The 21,426-nt window shown below is 51.0% G+C and overlaps 1 pseudogene across 1 annotated transcript in view; it reads left to right on the forward strand.

Annotated features, from left to right (window-relative positions):
• Positions 1–21,426, forward strand: part of LOC147611194 (uncharacterized) — a 77,510-nt pseudogene that overhangs the window by 35,609 nt on the left and 20,475 nt on the right. The window contains exons 4-8 of the transcript XR_015263977.1: positions 306–453; positions 550–662; positions 766–849; positions 1,163–1,211; positions 1,338–1,429. The product of XR_015263977.1 is annotated as an uncharacterized LOC147611194 (transcript). The remainder of the gene's footprint in view (positions 1–305; positions 454–549; positions 663–765; positions 850–1,162; positions 1,212–1,337; positions 1,430–21,426) is intronic.

Raw genomic sequence — 21,426 nt, forward strand, 5'->3', positions numbered from 1 at the left:
GATTCTTAGCTTCAACATGCTTTATCAAGTTTAGGAGATGTCTCATGTTAGTTGTGATCACAATGCTACAACTGTCATTTTGAGAGAGAAACTATATCATCAAATTGTTCTGAAAAGCTTTTGATTGTTATGAAAGGTTCTTGAACTGGGTTGAACTGAGTCTGTTCACTCAAAATGTTTTTCTGTGCTGTATGAGTAACACGTGGCATGGTCAATGACATGTTCTTACTTTTTGACCCCTCTGTTTAGTTTCATGTTGGATGATGGTTTTCAAACTTAGTGACTGTGGAACGATTTTGAGGCAGACTCGTTGACATCAACGAACGGAAACAGAAACCTGGTAAAGCCAAAATAAAGGCAGTGGAGGGAAGGAAGAGTTTAAGCAATGTCCGTGTGATCCAGAGAAACCTTGTCTATGTTGTTGGAATACCTACAACTTTGGCAGATGAAGAGGTAGATTTGAATGACTTAACAGGTCATTGTTAATGAATAGCAGTTTTTAAAGCCTTGAAGACTCTTAACATTTCCTTGTATTTTTATCTGTATCAGACATTGGAGCGTAAAGAGTACTTTGGCCAGTATGGGAAAATTCTGAAAATTTCAGTCTCTAAGTCCAGTGGTCAGAGTTCTCAGCATTCGTCTGCAGGACCGAGTATCAGCGTGTGAGTTTGGTGAATTTTAATATGGTTTTAAGTTTCAAAACATATACAAAATGGTAGATGGAGGATGATATCAAGAGTTTACGAGTGCTATTTGTTTGTACAGATATGTAACATATGTGAAAGAGGAAGATGCCCTTCGGTGCATCCAGGCCGTAAATGGCTATGTTTTGGAGGGAAAGGTCCTGAAGTAAGTGTCTTGCACCCTTAGTTAGAGCTAGAATTCAATAGGTTCATTGGTGTCAGTTTCGCACTGTTTTTTTTTTCTTTCACGAGCAGATCCTTCTGTAGTTGCAAGGTTTGATTAACTGTCAGGAGGTGGCTTGGTCTTTCCTGCTGGAAGGTGTTACAACTCGTAATCACAAAGGGCCACAATACCAACAGGGGCTGGTGGGGATTTGAACTTGGGACCTCCCCTTCCCGAGTCACAAGCTCTCACTGCTATGCGTGTCTGTTGGCTTTGTTTTCACACTGTTGATAAACTTTATGATTCATTTTTGCAGGGCTTGTTTCGGAACAACAAAATATTGCAATGCCTGGCTAAAACACATAGTGAGATTCTCTGAGTTTTGTAAAACCCCGCTTTCTTTAAATGCCTTAATTTGTATGTTGCAGCTCTTTCCAACCTTTCTTCCCTCTGGTTACATCATGTGGGTTATTTATTGTGTTGTTTTGCAGCCTTGCAATAATCCTGATTGCTTGTATTTGCATGATGAGGGTACACGGGAAGATAGTTTTACTAAAGAGGAAATGCTTGCAAAGTACGGAAGGTACAAAGAGCCTCTTACAACTGTACTTAGCTGTTGTTTGCAATTCTTCAGGACAGTATGGAATGCAGCTTTTCTGATTGATGTATTGTTCTTTGTGGGGAGTTGATTTTCATTTGTTCTAAATATGCTTATAAATGCTCCTTGTGACATGATTGATATTTTGATGTCAGTTAGTGTCAGCACGGAATGCAGTTTTTGTAATTGATGGGTTGTTCTTTCTGGGGAGTTGATTTCAATTTGTTCAAACTATGCTTATAAATGTTCTTCGTGACATCATTGATATTTTGACTTAAGTTGATATTTTAGTGAGAGAAAACTCATTCCGCTTGGAGTGGTTTTTTTTTTTTTGGATTTCTGTCTTGAAGACCTCTTCAGCTAGGTCTTATCTATCTTTAGAGAGTTTTTTTTAAAAGTTTTTTTTTTTGGGGTGTTTGGTTGCTTGCATCATTACATTTCATGTTGATTCAATATATTGCACATTCTTTTTTACTCTTTTAGAACCTTCTAGTGCCAGGTGTACTGTCATGAGTTTGACATGGATGTGCTTCTACCCATTGGCCACAGCTCAAAGGTCGAGTACGTGGAAGGATTTATGTTTGTAAGAGTATTGTGCCATTTCATTGTAATATTGTCGACTGAGCCTAGTGTGGAGAGACTTATTGGGTTATTGTGTGAACACACATAGTTGAACATGATTATAGCCAACTCACCAACATTAGACACTAAAAATAGGAGTCTAGGCCGTAGTCGTATTCATTCATTGAAAGAAGGGCATTATTGAGTCATTCAGAACTTAGGAGCAATGGTACCATTGAGTATCTGTATTGTGCATTGTATATACTTCATGTTAGTAATACATGGTAGATTAGGTCATCTCTCTCTACTATGTATTGGGTATGAAGAAGAAGTAGTTTGTTGTGCATGGGTTTTAAGTCTCTGATTCAGTGCTAATCACAATCAATTAATCATAAAAACGCTTTTGCAAGCACCAATGTTACATTGGTATCAAAGCCTTAGGTTTTGACAAAAGAAAGATTGCATTTTTTCTCTCATATAAGGGCGTGGAGATCCATCTTGAAGAACCACATTGTCATCAGTGTTTTCACTTCGGTTTGCATTTTTTTCATCAAGGTTGTGTTTTGTAAATTCTCTACGAGCTAGCCCTTGTGTGCAAGTGCTCAACTAAAGGGCAAGAAAGAGGGCCAAAATTGCACCAAGTAGAGGGCGGACAGAGCAAGGTGGCATGTTGGTGTGAGGTACTTCAAATGCTTCCAGACAGAGGTGGAAGAAGGCGCATCAGGGGGTCTAGTGGTGGCCACTCAAAGGCTAGATTTGGGAGAGCATGAGGGCAAGGGGGTGCAAGGATGAAACCTTCGCCTAGTCCTTGACCACAGAGGTGTGTGTGTGTGTGTTTTTCTTCACATATATGTGGCAAGTATATGAGTGTAGAACATGGAGTTTCGGCAAATGTCAAAGAGGTTTTTTTGGGAGGAAACATAGGCCACCAACATCAATCTCTTCAAGAGCATAGTGGAAATATATTGGATAGAGGGGGGTGAGGAGACTATCTCACAATTGGAGCGTGAGTTGTCGGTAGCTTGTCGACAAGAGATCCAAGCAAGAAAGGCAACACATACATTGGTAAGTACGTCCATAGATGAAGCTCAAAAAGAGGGTGTGTCTGAGGATGCTAGAAAGCTTTCAGAAGAGGAAGCGGTATTGGTGACAGAGCTCCCAAGTAAGGAGCATATTCTAGAGGATGAGCATAGGGAGCAGACACTACCTGGCTTGGAGGTGATCCAGATAGATGGAGAACAATCGATCCCAAAGTCAATTCTAGTTTTTGATGACAGAGAGGAGTCATTGAGTGAGTTTTAGACTTTTCTCTCCAAATCCATTGATGAGGGTGAGATGAGCAATTCTACAGTGGTGTCTACCATGCTAGTTGAGCATCTCGAGGCAAAGGGGCTAGTTCCAATGCTCATAGCTCCGGAGAAGGCAGTGGCGGAGACATCATTGAAGACAATAGGTCTAGTTGCCATGCTATTGGAGTTCGGATTGGTGTGTGGAGTAGAGAGTGAGTTCGCTAGATTATCCATCCTGGGTTGGAGCGGTGGAGCATAATTTTTACTCGTCCTCCAAGTTAAGCAAGAGGGAATGTCTACGTGGCTGGATTCATGTGTTTGTAAGGGCTATTGTGCCAATTCATTGTAATATTGTTTAGGTGCCCAATCAGCAGCCCTGTGTGGACAAAGTCCCCCCCCCCCCCCCCCTTCTCCACCTTGCGGCTCGCGCGAAAAAAGAGATCCTTCTATTAGTTACCAAGAAAACAACCATGCAGGCTAAGTACAAACTCAGCTCCAATGAGGGAGCAATAATCAAAGCGACGAGAAAAAAAAAGGGGGGGTGCTCTCCTCCCTTGGTTGGTTGCTCTAGGGGAGGAGGTTACCTCATATAGTTGTTGGGAGGGGGGGGGTGGGGGACAACCATAATAGTGGTCTTTAATGCTAGGTGGGATCACCTCCATTGTCAGTGAGAAAAGGGCTGTGCCGCCAAGTTCGTGGAGGGCTTTGTGGCGGCACTTCCGCATGCGATCAAAGCCAACTTGAAGTTTTATCCCATGTATTTGGAGGGTATGAATGATATCGAACCATATGCACCAGATGAACTCCGTTGGTAGGGTGGGGGTGTCCTTGATGGCCTTGCTACAACAAGCTCGCCAGATATGCCAAACTTCTGCTAAACTTGCTGAGCCTTCGAGCAATCCCAAAGGTAGTGACATTGGGACTCCTGTAGAAGGGCTGATCTACCTCCAATGGCCAACCAAGTGCCAATTGCAAGGCTCCGGTGTGCTAACTACCACAGAAAGAGTGTAATCTTGTGCGACCAAAAACTGTCCCGTTACCTCTTCCAAAAATTTGAAAGAAATTGTGGAGGGAGGCCATGGGATTGCTAGTGCCCCATTGCTACTAGAGTGCCCTCAATCTCAGGCATTTGAATCTTGCGGAGGGGGTGCCGGGAGCCTCCTTTCGGGCAAAGGGATCTTGCCATGTCTACTCTCATGGGTCCCATTGTCACCATTTGGCCACCCAAACGGTTCTCTCCAGTTTCTTGTGACCGTGTGTGGCCAATTTGTGGATCCGAGTGGTTAGGATCCCAATTTCTTGCGCCTATTTATGGCCAATTTGTGGATCCGAGTGTCCGGGATCCCAGTTTTTGGTGCTTGTTTATGTGGCTAGTGTGTGCATCCAAAGTGCCCGGGATCCTAGTTCTGCGCTTTCCGATGTGCCAAGTTTGTGCTCGAAAATATGCTGGTGCTGTACTTGTCCCATGACTGAGAGGTTTGCTCATAACAAAGTGCACATGCACACATGTTTGCATGTTTGAAACTGTTTTCGTGTGTTTGCCTTGCTATGGATGTTCAGTTAATGAGCTTGGGACACTTACCTATGAACCTTGTGATTGCCTTGTATTTTGACATGTTTTTGTGGCGTATGAAGTGCGGTTAGTGCACTCAAAAACTCTCGTATTAGTTATTAAAATGTTTTAAAAAGTTTATAACCACTGCAAGTTCACATTCATTTAAAATGGGTAAACATTTTTGATAAACTGCTCGGGGCCAACTTGGTGGGCACGTGGTTTGGGCACCCTAGCGGCCACTCCACGGTGGGCACCCCACAAGTGTGTTAGTAGTCATCTCTTGTCTGTACACTCTGTCAGGGCCTCTGTTGTGGGTGTGCCTGCCCATATTTGGTGTCATCCCATTTTTCCTCACTCCATATTTTTTCCCATTTATTTGGAGCTGTGTATGGGCTATCGGCTGTCCCAAGGTGCGAGCCGATTGTGTCTGCTGGCTGCCCAACTGCCCAACTGCTCTACTGATACCCGACCACCCCTCAGTGCTGGCCGACTGGGTTTGATCTGGCCGACTGACCTTTTCTGCTGGTCGTGAGCAGTCAGGTTGCTGTCGGCCTGTTTTGAGCTGGCCGACCAATAGCCAGGGGCCATATAAAATGGTCCCTTGCCCTCACACTTCTTCATTCTGTATTCCGGGATTTTATTGGTGTATATAGCAGAGTTACACTATCTTCTCTCTCTCTTTCATCTTTGTATTGCTCTTTACAGCAGTTGTCTTCATTTCCGCTGTGCATTCTGACATGGTATTAGAGCCCCAGGTGGCTTGAAGGTTGGAGACAGTGGGACGTTGAGGGTTTGTTGATTGAGGTGCTGATTGGAGATTGTTTGGGCTGTACGGGACTTGGAGATCGGGTAGAAGGTAGCTATCACTGTTGGACAACCACCTTGCATTCTATTTGCAGCCTCTTCTTCTTCTTTTTTCCACCCACCCTCCCTTCACAAGATCTTGTGAACCCTTGAGATGGCTGAGAAGCACGTGAAGATCCCGACACTCCCCATGTTCCCGGTGGACCGACAGTTGACGGGAACAACTACGGCATATGGAAGGTAATGATGGAATCTGTTTTGGAGTCCTATGACTTGGCTGATTTCATTGTTGTTGGGGTTCCAGGGTTGGAGTTGGAAGAAGGGGAGTTACCCTCTGTTCGCGGGAGGCACAGGCACAGTTATGGGATCGTGTTAATGCCCGAGTCTGTTCTTTCATCTTCCTCAATTGCACACCACAGGTGATCAACCACATAAAGCATATGACATTGGCCAGAGGGATTTGGCAGCATTTGGCTTCTCTCTACAAGAAGGTATCACCCATGAAGAGAATCTCCTTGGAAGTTCAGATGCGGGTGATGAATCCTGCAAAGTCGTCGACGATGCAGGAGCACATCAACAGGCTGCAGGCTCTTCCGCAGGAAGTTCTCCAGGCAGGGAAAGAGATATCGACAGAGGATATGGCCATAACGTTGTTGTCACATTTGCCCTCTCAGTACTCAGCCTTTTACTCCTCTTTGATCACCAGTGGCAAGCTGAACACCATCACATGGGAGGAGCTTGTGCCCATGGTCTTGGACCAGGAAGAGTGATTCATGAACCCTCCATAGGGCGGAGGTTTTGAGGCCTTGATTGGCCAGCGGTTGAAAGGCCGTAACAACATCAACAACAAGGACAAAGGGAAGTCTTCATCGGAGAAGTCTTCTAAGAAGAAGCCCGATTCAGACTGAGAGAAAGTGAAGGCTAAGAGGACCTGTAATGATTGTGGCGAGAAAGGCCACTATTGGAGGAAGTGTCCCAAGCGGACAAGGAAGAGTGCTTATTCTTTAGCTTCAGTTGCAAAGACTCCAGTCTTTGTGCACTTGGAGATGTTACACACCGATGTTGCATCTTCTTCGAGCAAGGAGGCAGTTGGCTTCACCGCCAAGGATACTCGGAAATGGATTGTTGATAGTGGTGCTTTCAAGCACATGACTCCTTTCCGTGACTTTTTTCAAGATTTCAAACGGCAGTCAGGTCGCATTTTCATTGGCGACAATTCCACCATACCGATTCACAGTGAGGGCCGGATGGAGATCATTCCCGATGGCAGAGGGGGGAAGCATTTCTCTCTTTACGTCCCCGCACTTGGTTTTCATCTGTTGTCAGTGCATGAGGTGTGCAATACTAGCTTTGGGGTGGAGTTTGAGGAGCATTTTGTTGCTCTACGGGACCGTGGGATTGGCCAGAATGTTTGGGAAGGCGGCGTGGAGAATGGTACATACAAATTCTCCGCGCTCTCCTCTTTGACAAGTTCTTAGATTGGCACTTTCGGTTTGGCCACTTGACTGTGGATGCGATGCGGTGAGCTTTCCAGGACCAAATGGTGGTTGGCTTGCCAGATGTTGGCAATAGGCAAGGACGTTGTAGTTCTTGCATTCGTGGTAAGCAGCATAGGGAATCTTTTCCAAAGCAAGCTTCCAGGTAGGCTTTGAAACCTTTGGAGTTGGTACACACACTGACTTGTGTGGGCCTATGCAGACAACATCCTTGGGAGGTTCTTTGTACTTTATGCTACTTGTTGATGATTGTAGCATATTCACATGGGTTTATTTTCTTTCATAGAAGGACCAAGCTTTTGCTTGGTTCAAGGAGTGGCATGTGATGGTGCAGAAAGAGTCTGGCTTGCAAATAAAAACTCTTAGGATTGACAAAGGAGGAGAATTTTCTTTCAATGCATTCGTGCGGTTTTGTGCGGAACATGGCATCAAGCGGGAGTTGGCCAATATACGTTCGCCGTCAGAGAATGGAGTAGTTGAGTATAAGAACAGGATTGTGGTGGAGATGGCGAGGACGATGCTGGAGCATCGTGATCTTCCTCGTCCACTTTGGGGAGAGGCTATGGCTATGGCTGTCCATATTCTCAACCGGTCTCCGATGACTTCAGTACCGAACAACATGACTCCCTTTGAGGCGTATTTTGGTAGGAAACCTGATGTCTCCCATTTCTGTGTGTTTGGGAGTGATGCATATGTTCACATTCCAAAGAAGCAGAGGGGGAAGCTCAACTCGAAGTCCCAAAAGCTTGTCTTTGTGGGATATAACTCTCTTTCCAAGGGACACAGGTTGTATGATCCAGAGAGGAACCGGGTTATCTTCAGGAGGGATGTGGTTTTTGATGAACATGTTCCGCTTTCCACTGTTGATGAGCCGCCACTTCTTGGAGACCCAGATGATTCTGATGATGATTCCCAGTCGATTGTTCCAGTTAGACAGCTTTAGTCAGTTGAGGAGGTTGAGCCGGCAATTGGAGATGAGCCCTCGTAGCAGCAAGAGGCTCCGTGTTCTGTCGAGTACCTAGGTGGCTGGTAGACACCCTTCGAGAGTCCGGTGTTACGAAGCTTTCCTCCGAATGAACGACAGAGGATGGACCTCAAAGATCGCATAGAGTTCGTGATAAAAGTCATTCAGTGGAGCTTTTAGAGGTAAACTATGCTTTGATGTCTCGTATCATGCGGGACAAAGAGCCCTCTTCCGTCAAGGAAGCCCTTGCACAGGATACTTGGAGGAAAGCCATGCAGGTGGAACTGGATGCCATTGAGAAGAATAATACTTGGGAGTTGGTTCCGAGGCCGTTGAAACGGTCTGTTATTGGTGTCAAGTGGGTCTTTAAGACCAAGTATATGTTAGATGGGTCGGTGGACAAACACAAAGTCAGACTTGTGGTGGCTAAGGGTTATGCTTAGCGGCCTGGGATCGACTATGAGGATACCTTTGCACTGACAACGAGGATGACCAAGATTCGGACCGTTCTTGCCCTTGCGTCTTCTTAGCGGTGGCCCGTATTTCAGATGGATGGTAAATCTGCGTTCCTTAATGGTGACATGCAGGAGGAGGTGTATGTTGAGTAGCCTCCGGGCTTGGAGGTTCCAGGATCAAAGGGGATGGTTTGCAAGTTGTGGAAGGCCTTGTATGGTCTTAAGCAGGCTCCCAGGGCTTGGAATCATAAGATTGATTCCTTCTTTCTATGGAATGGATTTTAGAGATTGGTTGCAGATCCCAATCTCTATCTCTTTCGGGAACGCGGTATGGTCACGTTCATCATCCTTTATGTGGATGACCTCATTCTCACTGGCGGTCATATGGAGCACATTGCAGTGATGAAGGCTACCTTGTCAAAGGAGTTTGAGATGACCGATTTAGGCTTACTCCACTTCTTCTTGGGATTGGAGATCTGGCAGACCCAGAGGGGGTTCTTTGTCTCTCAGCAACAGTATGTTCATGAGTTGCTTGAGGCCTTTGGGATGGAGAACTGCAATCCTTTTACGTCACCGATAGACCCGAACACAACTTACAGTGAATGATCCATGTGAGCTAGTTGATGCCTCTTTGTACCGGAAGCTGGTTGGTTCATTGATCTGGTTGTTGAACACTAGATTGGACTTGAGCTTTCTTGTGCGGCTGTTGAGCTCATTTATGCAGATGGCGTTGGAAGTCTCATTGGGGCACAGGATCGTGGATCTTGTGGTGTCATGACCTTGTGAAAGTGGAACAGCACAAGTGTGAGCATGGTGGTTGGTGAGCAAAATAAATTTTTCAAGATGCATATTTGGGTGTCTGGACAAAAGTAATATGTGTGGACAACCTCAAGTGTGAAGGGGGACCAAGGTATTAACTTTATTAAGTTTATAAACCTTGGGTGGCCCTTAGAAAGTTTAATAAACTTTAAAGGGGCCACTAGGATAATTATGGAGGGGGCTACTCTACTTTTAGAGTACACGGTTCCCTCTCCATGTTCTCTCTCTCTTGCTTTTTGAAAGAAGACGTGTGGTCTGGCTGCGTGGAGAGCAAGCTGGAACAGGATGTCGGAAGGAGAGCTGTACGGTACAGGTGCTGCAGGGCGATTGGTACGGACAAGTACGGCTTGGTACAGGTGCTGCAGTTTTTTTGACGCAGACAGGAACATGTGGGTACTGTACGGACAGAACTGTCCAGCTGTGCTGGCCGCGCATCATTCAGGCGGCTGCAGGTACAGTTCTGAGGCGATTGCAGGTGCAGTTCTGTACGGGTGGGTACAGTCGGGTACAGTCCAGCCCAATCCCACAGTACAGGCGGTGCATCAGTCAGGCGGCTACAGGGTGACTAGTACGGACAGGTACACACGTGTGCTGCAAGTACAAATCTGTACGGACAGGTGCACACGTGCGCTGCAGAGTTGCTGACACAGGTGGCTGCGGGTACAGGCTAGTACGGTCAGTCCATCCGGTGTAGAACTGTGCATAACAGTTGGTAAACTCTAAACATATCTTTCTCTTTTTCTTTCCACTGGCCTATGTTTGCTATAGAGTTGTTTCTTCTGGCCCTTTGTGAGAGGAGGGGTATGGCAGTTTGAAGGGTGGAAACAGAGTTGGACAGTGGATTTGTACTTTGGCTGAGTTTGAAGCCATGAACATGGAACAGCCAGATGCGTGCTCAAGGCTGCCCTGTTGTATTGTCTTGGTTGATTAGAGGAGACCACAGTGTGTTGCTTTTGTGGGACCCAGATCTGTATGTGAATCCTCTATGCTAAGAGGTCTTGAGGGCTGCCAGATTGGACATGCATGCTTACTTTCCTTGACTGGCTTTGTTGTACTCAGTTAAACTTTTCCATTGAATTTGAATAAGAAATACCGAAAGGGGCGCCAAGCTTTGGGGCCAACAGGTGTCGTTTTTCCTTTTTGTTCTGGAGCATCCTAGCTCTTGTTCACTTCTTAATTGTTTGGACTACAATTGGATAGGTGACTGCTAGTCTACCGCACTTTGGTTTCTACCAGAGGCCGGTTTCATGTGGTATTTGTAGGGCACGAAGGATCTTGGACTCTTCTACACCACTGGAGGTGAAATGAAGGAACGAGTACGACTCCAAGGTTGGAGTGACTCAGATTGGGGAGAAGGTCCATACATGAGGAGATCTACATCAGGCTCCAGTTTTACCCTCGGCTCAAGAGCTGTTTCATGGAGTAGCAAGAGGCAGCCAACTATTGCCTTGTCGTCGATAGAGGCAGAGTACCGGGCTGCTTGTGGTGCTAATTGCGAGGTTATGTGGCTGCAGAGGTTGCTTGGCGAGATTGGTTTTCCACAGAAGGAGCCCATAGTCATTCAGTGCGATAACCAGAGCTGTATCGCTATTGCTCGGAACCTGGTCTTCCATGCCTGGACCAAGCACATAGAGATACAATATCACTTTGTTTGTGAGAATATCTTGGTTGGTGACATCTTGCTTCTTTATTGTTCGACGGAGGACAATGCAGCGGACCTCTTCATGAAGTCTCTACCTCAGGCTATGCTCCGGCGGCACTCCAGCTCACTGGGGTTGGTTCCACATCTAGGAGCTGAGAGGGGGTGTTAGCAGTCATCTCTTGTCTGTACACTATGTCAGGGCCTCTGTTGTGGGTGTGGCCGCCCGTATTTGGTGTCCTCCCATTTTTTCTCACTCTCCCGTATTTTTTCCCATTTATTTGGAGCTGTGTGTGGGCTGTTGGCTGCCCCCAGGTGCTGGCCGACTGTGTCTGCTGGCTGTCCGACTGCTCTACTGATACCCGACCACCCCTCAGTGCTGGCCAATTGGGTTTGATCTGGCTGACTGACCTTTTCTGCTGGTCGTGAGCAGTCAGGCTGCTGTCGGCCTATTTTGAGCTGGCCAAACAGCAGCCAGGGACCATATAAAATGGCCCCTTGCCCTCACACTTCTTCATTCTGTATACCGGGATTTTATTGGTGTATATAGCAGAGTCACACTAGCTTCTCTCTCTCTTTCATATGTGTATTGCTTTCTACAGCAGTTGTCTTCATTTCCGCTGTGCATTCTGACAAAGTGAAGGGTGAACATCCATGCGGCCAATGTTTGGTGTGGGCAACTAATAATCCATGCACGACTCATTTTCATCTCCCTGAAGCAAATCGTCAAAATCGCATAGCTCGTGCACCAATCTGCTCATTGTTTTTGTTCACTACTGGTGCAATACTCAACGGATCGCGATTCTGAGCACACCGTGGTGGTCAGCGGGCAGAAGGGGACTCTCTCTACTACTCAGCACACGACAATTCAGCTGGCACAAAAATTGCTTTACGACCAGCCATGTCAACAGGCTGTACACTGCACGGGCTTGTACAGCCCGTTCTCCACTGGCCAGCCTGTTTCATTGCTGGCCGCCTGCCCTTTAGGTGCTGAATACAGATTTGGTGTTGTCCGGGCAGCCTGTGAGCCTTTTTTGAGCCCGTAGGCGGCACCCATGATCAGCTGAAAGTTCCCGTCACGCTCTGACATCAGCAACATCACTGCCGTTGCTTGAAATCGTGCTTTGGAGTGTCCACAGGTGTGAGCTCTAGGGCAAGCGAGGTGCTAATATGGGCACGCCAGTGTCGTGTGTGGACCCGGAACACCAAGAGTGAGTGATGGGGAATTGCTTCGATAGAATTCTTCTTTGACAAACTGTTTGGTATTCGTATTCATTTATTTGTTTATGGCAAATTTGGCTTTTATAACCGGTAGAACATTGTACAAATAAAATACTCCAATATACTTGGTATGGAGGGGTGGGGATTAGCCCAGGTTCCGGCCCCAATGTGGTGTACTTGTGCAAATTTTTAGTTTTCAGCTTTGCTATGTTTTATGTTGGTTCCATTCATTTAAGTCTTTAAGTGATTGTTATTTACGAGATGGTGCCCAATACATTGGGTGATATAAAAAATCTGGAAATTGAAGTCTTTAAGTGATTGTTATTTACGAGATGGTGCCCAATACATCGGGGGATAGAAAAAATCTGGAAATTTAACCGTGGCAAGGAAAGGCCCATAGGATAGGTAATGCGAAGTGTTTTCTAGAAAAGAAAATAGCAAGTGGATGAAAATCACCTTCAGGTTGAGGTACGCTTGGAAGAAAGGACAAGCTCAACAGGTAGTGGATTTGGAAAATCGATAGAAACAGACATGCTCACACTTGGCGGGGTGACTTACATTGGTATCAAAGCACAGTCTCCTCGGTAGGGAAACGTTCTTGTGGGCTTGGACACAGCATAACAGCACACTTGACATTGTGGACAGCCAGACAAGGCATGAGCCCAACTCTAGAGGGGACTCTAGTACTACTCATGCTTTAGATGCATCTTATGGTTGGTATATTGGAGGCACTCATGAACCTCATATGGTTTTCGTGGGACAGCTACCGTCCCGTGGCAAAGAGAAGGTACAAGATGAAGAGCCCAATGCATTGAGGGCTGAACTTGATCATGTGAAGAGGCAGTTTGCAGGCAAAGGAAGAGGAGCTAAAGCTTTTGCATGAGAACTCGTTAGGTGCACAATTAAATTGACGCCACTAAAGCTGAATCCATGGTGGACCATACGTTCGACTCTATGGCGAGGGAGTTGGGTGCGAAGCCAAGGGAGTTGGCTCTCACCTATCTTATATGGAATGGAGATATATTGGACGCTAACTTTGATGTCTTACCTCCTTGCGTAGAGCTTGGTGGTGCTCTCTCTCGCATGATCAAGTCTTTTCTTCAAAGGAGGAGCCTTTTGTGACTTCCCGACTTGCTTCTTCACCACATGCCACAAGGGATGACAGACATGCCTATGCCAAAGATAGTGGACAGCCAGGCCTTCGGTGACTTCCCGACATGCTTCTTCACCACATGACACGAGGGATGAGAGACATGCCATGCCTATGCCAAAGATAGTGGACAGCCAGGTGGTCATGCATATGGAGGGCGTGCATCTCATGCAAAGCATGGTGCATTGCCTATAGAATTGTCTTGTGGGGAAACTACAAATGGGCTGAGATTTTCCCACTTACAGGTGATGCACGTGATGCCAATTCAGCTCATAGTACTTGTGCCAAAGAGTACTCTTGTGAGTATGGTGATACAAGGAGAGAGAGGTCTATGCATGCAGGAAGGCCACCATTGTCTAGCTTACCAACTCAGAGAGCACATGCCCCCGTGCCTCAAGTTGCATATGAGCCCCATGTAGCAGGGGCCACCCCGTTGGACAAGGGGAAGAGAAAGTATGAAGATGATGATGGGCACCATGTCAACAAGCTCAAGGAATTCAAGGCTGAGGACAAGTCGAAACATGCTATGGTGAGTATGATGCAAGCAAGGGAATGGCTTTTATTGCACAATTTGACATTGCCTTTAGTGATGAAGATTTCACGGAAAAGTCCAAGATAAGACATGTGAGCATGTTCTTGAAAGGCACATTTGTCCATTGGTGGATCTCCGAAAAGCTTTCCTTGGTTCCCATTGCTACTTGGGATTAGATCAAAAAGCGGGTTTTATGTCCAGCTCTTGCCTAATGCAGAATAGAAGATTGCAAAGAAAGAAACTTGCTGAGTGTAAGAGATAGCTTCATTCATCTCCAGAATTCGACTGACGACTTCGCCTGCGAGCTCCGCCTCTCCCCCTCCCCGTTGCTTCTCGCCGTCGTGCCCCCCTCCCCCCCCCCGCCAGTCCCCCGCTTTCTCCTCCGTCCTCTCCCCCGCCTCCTTCATTGCGCCCTTCCTCGCCATCTCTCCCCCGCCTTCTGCCTCGCATCCTCCCCCGCCTTCGCTCCCCCGCCTTCTCCTCCTCCGCCTCCTTCCACGCTGCCTCCCCCACCATCCCCCCCCCCCCCGCTTGCTTCCTTCCCCCGACATCTCTTCCCCCGCCTCTCTACCCCCCTCGCCTCCTTCTCCTCTGCCTCTCTTCTCTCCCCCGCCACCTCTCCCCCCTCCGCCTTCTCCTCCGCTGCGCGTCTCTTCCCCTCCGCCTTCTCCCTCTCCTCTCCTTCCGTCTCGCCTCTCCCCCCACCGCTAGCTCCCCCCCGCCTCAGCTCCCCCCCCCCCCCCCCCCCCCGCGCCCCGCCCCCGCTATCCTGTAGCCCTCCGCCTCTCCTTTTCCTCGCAGGGCTGTGTCCCTCCCGTTGGTGACCCCGGTTTCTGGCCTTTTCGCTCTGGAGGATTCCATGGAAGCCGCTCCGACTACCCCTGCCGATTCCGGTCTCCGTCTGGAGTTCACAGCTGAAGATCTTCAGTTGTTTGTTTCCACAGTATCCGCTCTTGAGGCCTCCTCCTTGGTCTGCAAGATAGTGGGTAGCCGTCCGATGCGGAGAGAGCTTCGCGACCTTCTGCAAGGCAGCCTTGTTGGCGTGCCCGCCAAGATCGTCAGCGTAGATTTTTTGGGACGTGGCTACTACCAGGTGGATTTCGAGTCCCCACAGGCAGCTCAGATGGTGCTGGCTCGGAGCCCCATTGCCCTCCGCTCATCCCGGGCGTTCCTGGCGCGATGGACTCATGGTTTCGACCCCGCTTCTGACCCGCTAGCAGGCGCGACAGGTTTCCCCGTCACTATCTGCTTTCCTGGACTCCGTAGGGAGTACTTGCCCCTCTTGTCATCCATTGGCAAGGCGTTCGCGCAGGTGGTGGAGACGCCTCAGACAACGGCTTCAGTGATTGCTCGGGCAGCAGGACTCCCGGCCATTCGTGTTGTGGTTCCGTCACCGGAGTCCCTCCCGACGACGATCCTCCTCCCTTGTCTTTCTGGAGGACATCTGATACAGCGCGTGGAGTATTCGGGCCTCCCCGGCCAGTGTTACACATGTCGGGAGATGGGCCATCTCGCACGCGCCTGTCCCCGCAAGGGGGTTCATCCTTCACGCTATGCCGCCTCTGGACCCCCTGCAGGAGACCCGAGGGGTGGCCATCCACCTCAGAGACCGGACATCCTTGGCTCGCCACAGCAGGCGCCACCATCTGACGAGCAGGCCCCGGCGGAGGATGCCGCGCAGACCTAGGAGGCTGGCGGATGGCAGGAGGTTCGCCGGCGGAAACGCCCGGCCCGCAGAGACCGTCGCAGACGCCAGCAGGCAGCATAGGCTGGCGGACAGGCGACTCCGGCTGGCGTACAGGCACCTACCCGCACTTATGCTCCATTCAGGGATAGGCGGCCAGCAGGTCCCACCCCGATGGACGAGGATTCAGACTCAGTGCCCGTTGAGGCCGCTGGTGGAGCCTCCCACGTGGAGACCTCGCTCCCGCCTCCCCCCGCGGGGGGCCCCGCCCCCTCCTTGGAGCAGATTCCTGAGGATCCCGGGCCGCACTCTGCGACCCCCGGCTCCCCTTCCTCTCACCCGGAGAGCACTCCTTCCATCCCCCCCTCCCGCCTCCCCCAGCGGCCCCCCCTGACACCTGTCCTCTGGCAGATGCCTCTCCATCCTCTCCTCGCTCTCCCCCCTCCTCGCCGCGAGCCCCCATCCCTCCCTCGGCCTCTCCAGGATACTTCGCCAGACCACCCACTGCCCCGGGGCAGTGCAGCTGGGTAGGCCAGAGTTCAGTCCAGCGGCTGTTCCACCACCACTCCGGGCCGGTGGAGATGGCGATCCTAGCTTCGCCCGCCACAGAGTTCTCTCCAGCCTCCCCTGGGGGGCCCCGCGAGTGATGGGGCTACCAGTGGTGGATTACGGTTTTTTCAGGTGCCTCCAGCTGGATGCTGGCCCGTTCGAGACACTGGTCGCGCCCTTGCGAGTTTGCGTGGTGTGCCATCCCTCTCGTTCTCCTTCAGTGGTGAGCAGCATGGTGGCCTTCTCCTTTCCTCTCAGTGTTGCCCCAGACACAGCATGGGATTGCAACTCTGTAGAGGAAGTTTTGCGTGATCAGATACTGGAGTTTTCTCACCACTTCAGTGACTTGGGGCTCACGGACCTATTGCAGACCCGATTACACTCAGCCCGCATGAGCTTGTTTGGTATAGGAGATTGGCGGGCGGATCCGGTCCACACCTCAGTTGAGGCGGTGCTATTGATTCTCCTCCATGCCGCCCCGAGGGTGCAGCCTACCTTTAGATACATATATGCAGAGGATTGGTCTCACGCCTATGCCCTGGACAGGGCGAAGGCGGAGTGGGGCTGGACACAGAGACAGGTCACCCTCTTTTTGGAGAGACTCTGCACCCGGACAGACAGTGACTATTCTCCCTCCAAGCCGGCGCCCAAGACTCACAGAGTGGAGGGTAGATCATCCGGGCCGGCTGAGAGGGGTGAGCCAGTGGCGGCTGCTTCACTTGCCATAGCTCATCCATGAGGATCCTCTCATGGAACATCCAGGGTCTCGGTGGACATCGCTGCTACATTGGTCGGGGCAGACTTCGCCAGGACATCCAGAGGGCTCTCGTTGGAGGACCCATAGATATCCTTTTCATCGAGGAGCACCACCTTTCTGCCGGGCGTACTCGCACCTGCGGGAAGATCTTGCCAGGCAGGAGTCACACTTTTTGGTCACCGGCATATGGCTCCCAGGGGAACCAGGGTGGAGTATGCATCTCAGTCAGCGAGCAGCTTCTATCCGAGGTTGTGGACTCTGGCATTCTGGTCCAGGGTCATGCGCAGTGGATCATCCTTCGGGTTGGGGAAGACCGCATTGGCTTCCTCAACTTCTACGCCCCTAATGGGGCGACCGGGAGAGCCGAGTTCTGGAGCACCATTAGGCAGTCCCTCCCCTTGGCAGACCATTGGTGCCTAGGAGGGGATTGCAACATGCTGGAGGATGCAGAGGACAGGATGGGGGGCAGCCAGGAGACCATTCATGGGCCGGAGCTCGCTGCCTGGGAGGAACTAGTGCTGCAGGTGAGAGGCCAGGATCCGTGGACTCTCCCGGAGTTTGGCAGGTTGCAGGGGAGTCTATCTTTCTCGCGCTCGGATAGACGGGCCACAGGAGTTAACCTTTCCCGCATCGACAGGTTTTACATTGATGAGTGGGCTTGTGATAGAGGTGGCACCGTGGGCATACTTGCAGGCTCCTCGTTTTCAGACCACTTTCCAGTGCTTCTCCAGATCGAGGACCCTACGAGAGGAGAGCGGGGCCAGAGCGTCCGGATTCCAGATTGTCTCATAGAGGAGCCCGAGATTGCGATCAGAGTTGAGCAGGTCTGGTAGGAGCTGCAGTTCAGGAGAGGATCGGCAGCCAGCGATCTTGCCAGTGGCTTGCAGGAGATCTATCGGATGCTCAGATAGGCTGCCTTGGACCGTCTGGAGGCCTTCAGAGAGCAGGAGAGGAGCCTACGGAGGAGTCTAGCGTCCCTCCAAAGACTCCAGGAGAGGGATCCTACGAGCCCTTGGATCTCAGAGTAGATGGAGTCAGCTCGCACTGAGATCAGATCCATCGAGGAGAGGAGGGTGGAGTTCCGATTCCATGCTCGGGCTTCTTTTTGGACACAGGCTGGAGACAGAGTGACTCGAGATTTCTTTGAGGCGACAGGGCCTCGCTTCAGACGAGAGGGTCTCAGGCGTCTTCGGCAGGCTGATGGCCAGGTTGTGGTGGATCCCCCCAGGGTTCGGGCGATAGCCACAGATTTTTACAGGGATCTTCTCTCTGCTGAGCCAGCAGATGACAGGGTGAGAGAGGCTCGGGAGGCAGTCTGGAGCTTCACGAGACCGTTTGCAGCACTCCCTTCTCTCCCCCTTCTCGGATACGGAACTGGAGGAGGCTCTTCAGGCATTACCTCGGGGCAAATGCCCAGGAGAGGACGGTCTCTCAGTGGCTTTCTTCCAGAGGTACTGGGGCCTCTTACATAGGGGCTTCAGATTGGCATTCCAGGAGATTATGGAGTCGAGAGTCATGCCGGACAGCATGGCAGAGGGGTTGATTCACTTGATCCCCAAAGAGGGAGGAGACAGACTGGAGATTAGACAGTGGAGACCGATCACCTTGCTAGGCACGGCCTACAAGGTCCTAGCTAAGGCGATCAGCAGGCGGCTTCAGCCTCACCTCCCGGACATCATCCACTCCACGCAGACAGGCTTCATCCAGGATAGGAGCATTCTGGATAACATTTTCTCTTTCTGGGAGGCTACGGCTTTGGCTAGATTTCGGCAGGAGGATCTGGCAGTGTTCCTTCTCGACTTCGAGAAGGCATATGATCGGGTGGACTGGGCCTTCTTGGAAGGCACTATGGAGAGGATGGGCTTCCCCCCTCGGTGGATCCGTGGGGTCTCTGCACTCTACACATCGGCTCATAGCCAGGTGCTGATACAGGGCGTGCGCGGAGAGAGGTTCCAGCTCTCGCGCTCAGTGTGGCAGGGGTGCCCCTTGGCGCCCTTCCTTTTTCTTTTTGTGGCGGAGGCCATGAACACTTTTTTGACGGCACAGGATACAGGTTTGCGGGGCCTCCAGCTTCCCATCCGCACCTCAGAGGAGCTCCTAGACTCGGAGTTTGCGGATGACACTGCTGTCTATCTTCAGGGAGGTGAGGAGAACCTCCGCCGCTTCGCCTCAGCCATGGACAGGTTTTGCAGAGCTTCGGGCGCTTTGATCAACTGGCACAAGTCGTGTGGGTTGTGGGTCAGTTCTATGCCCCCCCCCCGACTTGGAGGCCAGTTGATGGTTTTCAGTGGCTGCCCCCGGCACTACAGTGCGTTATCTGGGATGCTATGTGGGCATTGACATATCTCCGGAGCAGCAGATAGCCCCCCTTCTTCTGAGCATTCGGAAGAAGCTTCTGTATTGGAGTACCGCTCGTTTATCTCTGGCTGGCCGAGTAGTTGTGGCCAACCAGGTTTTGCTTGCTACCATGTGGTACATCACTTCTTGTTGGGCCTTCTCTCGGGCGTGCAGTGGCCAGGTGCAGAGGCTCATCAGGAACTTTCTTTGGTCCGGTGGCGACGGGCGGCCCGCCAGGGCCAAGGTGGCATGGGCTGTGATCACTCAACCGAGGGAGAGAGGCAGCCTGGGCATTGTTGATCCTATTTGCCAAAGCCGAGCTTTGCTTGGCAAGTTGGTTGTTCGTGGCCTCCTGCCAGGCGCTGAGCCGTGGAAGGAGTTTCTTGTTTCCAGGATGCTCAGCCGCACTCCTTCTCTTAGCGGCCCCTGGACCCCCAGCATCAGGTGGATCTTTACAGAGCAGCGATCCAGAGGAGTGGGCCTTGGCTTCGAGGAGCGTTTTGCAGCTAGCCTTCTGAGGGCCTGGGCGCATCTGAGGCCGTCACTCTTCCAGACTCCCCCGGGCACCGATGAGGAGCGCCTGAGGCAGCCATTGATCTGGAACCCCTTGATTCGACTTCCCAGTGGCCATATGGTTGGGTCGCGGTCTTACGTGTCGTGGGGCCCGTTGAGCTCCGGCCCAGCCCAGTCCCTAGACGACTGGATATGTTTTCAGCAGCTGCCTCTAGAGGCTCAGGAGAGGAGACTCAGTGGGATGAGGGGCAGAGAGTTGATGAGACAAGACATTGAGGCGGCCATCCCCCGGGAGTGGCGGACCCCAGTACAGGACCCTCCACCTCCACAGTGGATGGGTGTCTTTACTCGGCATGAGATCCTTCTAGCGGTCTGCGGCACAGCGGAGAGAGTCGCCCCACTCACTTTCGAGGTGGGAGAGGGTGGCCAGCTTCAGAGGGGACAACTAGATTTGGATGGGCTCCAGGGTTGTATTCTTCAGAGGGTGCGGGTGGTCGGCTTTCATCAGAGACAGTGGCATGTAGACCCCTCACCGGCCTCGATAGGGGAGGACTGTTCTTGGAGATTATGGGCTTGGGACAGCAGGCCTCTTATTCGCCTTCAGTGGGATCCAGGTGAGTGGTTTTGGCGAGATCCCTACTCGGCCCCTACCAGCCCAGGCATCCCCTTTTTTCAGTACACAGCGAGGCTGGGGCGGCGGATTCAGAGGCACAGGATAGCGAGCACCCCAGCGGCGGCGGCGGCCGAGCATTGGCGGCGACAGGGGCTCTCCCCTGCCTTTCTTAGGGACTTCTGACAGCGCCTTTGGGCCAGCTTCCGGCCCCGGAAGGTGACGCTTTTTCTCTGGCTCACAGCGCATAGAGGACTAGCTGTGGGGGCTTGGCTAGCTTTTGGTAGACACCCAGCGTCCTGCCCTCGGTGCGGCCATGCACAGGAGTCGCAGCGGCACTGCTTATGGGATTGCCCACAGGCACAGCAGGTCTGGCAGCGCGCTCTCAGGATGGTTTTTGCAGGCTCACCAGGTGAGATGCTGGTGACGTGGGGTGCGGTGGCTTGGGCCACGGACAGCGGCCCGGCCCTTGGATATGAGGACGTCCCTGGCAGTGCGACCATCCAGGTCTCTTCGGCAGCCCCTCAGGAGGGGGTCGGGCACAGATGGGAGATGATCAGCAGCATGACGGCTTGGCACATATGGAGAGCCCGATGCAGGGAGGCCATTGACCGCCAGGCGACTCCATCGGCGGAGGTCATACAGGCCCTCTGGGTGGATATCATTCACACCTTGAGAGGACACTGGGGGGAAACTCCAGGGCGACTCGGATCGCATGAGAGGGCGCCGCAAGGCTTTCCTCCGCACTTGGCAGCCTGGCCCTTTCCTCACCGCGAGGGGCGAGGATGTCACTTGGCACTATAGGCCTCCAGTTTGGCTTTTCTCACCTCCCACATGTACTACTAGGTAGCCCCCCCCCAGAGAGCGGCCAGCCACGGGGGTGGAGCTCAGGTGTTCACTGTGTTTTTATCCCTCCTTGCGAGGTGAGCTTTGTAGCCTTATGGCGTTTTCTCATTAACTAATAGAAGGATCGTTTTTCCGGGGAAAAAAAAAAAAGATTGCAAAGAAGTGGGGCATCATAGATCAAAAGGAGCATGAATCGATACA

Source organism: Cibotium barometz, chromosome 48, assembly GCF_041138505.1.
Source record: "Cibotium barometz isolate CiBa-2024 chromosome 48, ASM4113850v1, whole genome shotgun sequence".
NCBI classification, from domain to species: Eukaryota; Viridiplantae; Streptophyta; class Polypodiopsida; order Cyatheales; family Cibotiaceae; genus Cibotium; species Cibotium barometz.